Raw genomic sequence first — 3397 nt, forward strand, 5'->3', positions numbered from 1 at the left:
TATTAGTTATTATTAATTATTCTGGCACCTTTTTTGAAAATCAACTGACTATAAATGTTAAGAGTTTTGGACTCTCAATCCTGTTCCATTGATTTATATATCCAGTAAAAAAATTTTATTTGGCTGTTCCAGGTCTTTCTTGCTACACACCAGTTTTCTATAGCTGTGGCGACCAGGGCTACTCTCTAGTTGTGGGGTGTGGGCATCTCATTGCAGTGGCTTTTCTTGTTGTGGAACACGGGGCTCTAGGGTGAGGACTTTAGAAGTTGTGGCTCGAGGGCTTAATATGTGGAATCTTCCTGGACCAGGTATTAAAGTCATGTCCCCTGCATTGACAGGCAGATTGCTAGCCACTGAACCACCAGGGAAGTCCAATATATCTATATTCATGCCAGTACACTGTCTTGATTTCTGTAGGTTTAGAATTTATTTTGAAATTGATAACTGTAAGTCCAACTTTGTTTTTTTTTTTCAAAATTGTTTGAAGCAGTTCTGTTCTGGGTCTTTTGAATTTTTATATGAGTTTTAGGATCAGATTGTCAATTTCTACAAAAAAAGGCAGCTGGGATTTTGGTTTGCTTGCACTGAATCTGTTGATCAATTTGGGGAAAAATTGCCATTTAAGAAGAGTAAGTCTTCTAATCCACGAGTATGAAATGTCTCTCCTTTTAATCTTCTTTAATTTCTCTTAGCAATATTTTATAGTTTTTTTCTTCCAGCTTCATTGAGATATAAGTGATACACAGCATTGTATAAGTTTAAGGTGTTCAACATAATGATTTGACTTAAATACAGTATATGGGTCTTATGCCTTTTTTTGTTAAATTTAGTCCTAAGCATTTAATCTTGACATTACTGCGAATGTGATTGTTTTCTTTTCTTTTTTATTAGCACTGTTGTTGCTGTTTGGTTGCTAAGTCATGTCTGACTTGTTTGCCACCCCATGGCAAACCTGTAGCCCACCAGTCTCCTCTGTTCACAGAATTTCCCAGGCAAGAATACTGGAGCGGGTTGCCATTTCCTACTCCAGGGGATCTTCCTGACCCAGGGATGGAACCTGCGTCTCCTGCATTGGCAGGCAGATTCTTTACCACTTGAACCACCTGGGAAGACTATGTTGATGCAAAAGATAAGATAAATGGTTTTCAGGTCAAACCTTGTTATACATGTTTGCTCTTCTACTTAAGAGATTTTACACTTTGGTTAGTCTCTCTTATCTTCCATAACTTTATCTGTGAAATGGGGTTAAAATGTATCTTAGTTGCTCTGGATCCCAGCTCTCAGAGCCTCAGGAGACTCTGCCCTATGAGGGGTCTTCTCCCTCAGAGGGTTGCCATGGCCAACAAGAAGGGGTGCTGGAAGTGGGCCATTGTTGGCGGTGTCAGTACGGTTCTAGTGTTTGCCATTGCAATAATCGTGGGCTTCTCACTGCAGAAGTGCAACGCCCTGCCAGGCTATGAACAGGATGGGACCTGCCGCTCTGATGCAGACATGCTAGGCTACCTGCTAAGTTTGGGTCAGATCACCCAAAGGGACGGCCTGCTGGTCACCTCGTACCAACCACGCTGCCAATAGCAAAGAGCAAATGCAGGCTGCCCTCAGCAGCAGTGTCATGGTCTTGGAATCAGACGTCACAATAGAAGGACTCAGCATAGTCAGCAAGACAGGGGTCCCCGTCACGGCGCACCCCCCAGCCGTCTACAGTGACAACACCCGAGAGCAGTGGCTGGAGGCTGTGCTGGCCTCTTCCGAGAAGGGCAACAAACTAGATTTCAAGAGCATCAAGGCTGTGGACCCCTCCCTGGACCTCCTGCAGCGGCTGACAGAGGAGGGGAAAGTTCGAAGGCCTGTGTGGATCAATGCCGACATCCTGAGGGGTCCCAACATGGTCAGATCAACAGAGGTCAATGCCCCACAGTTCCTGGCCTTAGTCCAGGAGAAGTATCTTGAGACAACCCTATCTCCAGGCTGGACTACCATCTCCCTGCCCTTGTTCCCAAATGGGATATACACCCAGACCACGGTGGAGAAGATGCAGGAGCTGATGGGAGCAGTGCCACAGAAGGTCACCTTCTCTGTGTAGCTTGTCATGGCCAGGGACGTCTGGCCCCACCTCAGCTGGCTGCTGGGCCAATCTGACAGGTACAGCCTGACAATGCGGCAGTCCGCCTCAGACCCTGTGACAGTGGACGACCTCCTCTACATCCGGGACAACACCGCCACCCACCAAGTCTGCTATGACTTCTTTGAGCCTCTCCTGTCTCAATTCAAGCAGCTCACCGTGAATACTTCACAGAAGCAAAGATACTAGACCAGGGGCAGCCTGATCCCTGCTCTCCAAAACCCTGGAGATGAGGGTCTGAGCGTGCAGTGGCTGGTTCCTGACATCCAGCACAGCAACAGTGCGGCTCCCAGACTGTGAAGGTGTGATCCTGCTGGATGTGGGCCTTCAGGAGCCTGCAGCTGGGGACCCTGTGCCCATCGTCTATGCCCCAGATGGCCATGCCCTGATGCTTGAGTCCTGCCTGCAGCAGCTGGCCATGCGCCCTGGACACTGGGGCCTCCATGTGCACACAGCAGAGCCCCCCACCCTGCAGCCATCCCTGGCCACGCTGGCCACCCTATGCGCCCTTGGCCGCCTGTCTAGGCCTGTGGGGCTTGGGGCCACAGTCTCCCACGGGAGTTTCATGGTCCCTGGCTATGTGACTGGCAGGGAGTTGCTTACAGCTGTGGCCGAGCTGTTCCCCCACGTGACAGTGGCCCCAGGCTGGCCCGAGGAAGTGCTGGGCAGTGGCTACAGGGAACAGCTGCTCACAGATATGCTGGAGCTGTGCCGGGGCCTCTGGCAACCCGTGTCCTTCCAGCTGCAGGTTGGGCCTCTGGTCAGAATCCTGCTGGAATCGTGGCCCAGCTGCTGGCAGCCTCCCGCTGGGCCACGGTCACAGCGGAACACAGCCCTGGCCAGGGCCACTATGCGTCTATGTGGGCAGTGCTGCTGGCAGCAGCGCCATGGAGAAGACCCGAGTCTACTACAGGCTACCCCAGGGCTACTGCCAAGACCTGCAGGCAGATATTGGCAGACATTGAGCACCCAGGGGTGCTGGCCTGGTGGACCCCGGCTTCCCACAGGGGCGGCAGGAAGGAATAAATGCCCCTGCTTCCTCAAAAAAAAAAGTTTTTTAGTCCTTTTGTTGTAAGGACTAAAGGGGAATTTGTAGGTAGAAGGACTCAAAATTGTGATCCGTAACTGATAGTTCCCCTTCACTGAACAGGATCCTCTAGAATGAACCTTTGAAGGAGAGCACTCTTCCCCAGGATAGTAAAATCAACTTCTTTTAATTTTTTTTTTTTAATTTTTGGTTGTGCAGTGTGGCATGTGGAATCTGAGTTCCCTGAC

The 3397-nt window shown here is 49.8% G+C and overlaps 1 pseudogene; it reads left to right on the forward strand.

Moving 5' to 3' along the window:
- Nucleotides 1–1335: 1335 nt before the first annotated feature.
- On the forward strand, nucleotides 1336–3119 carry LOC110147100 (protein FAM151A pseudogene; annotated as a pseudogene).
- Nucleotides 3120–3397: the final 278 nt, after the last annotated feature.

Source organism: Odocoileus virginianus, unplaced genomic scaffold (assembly GCF_023699985.2).
Source record: "Odocoileus virginianus isolate 20LAN1187 ecotype Illinois unplaced genomic scaffold, Ovbor_1.2 Unplaced_Scaffold_3, whole genome shotgun sequence".
Taxonomy (NCBI): Eukaryota; Metazoa; Chordata; class Mammalia; order Artiodactyla; family Cervidae; genus Odocoileus; species Odocoileus virginianus.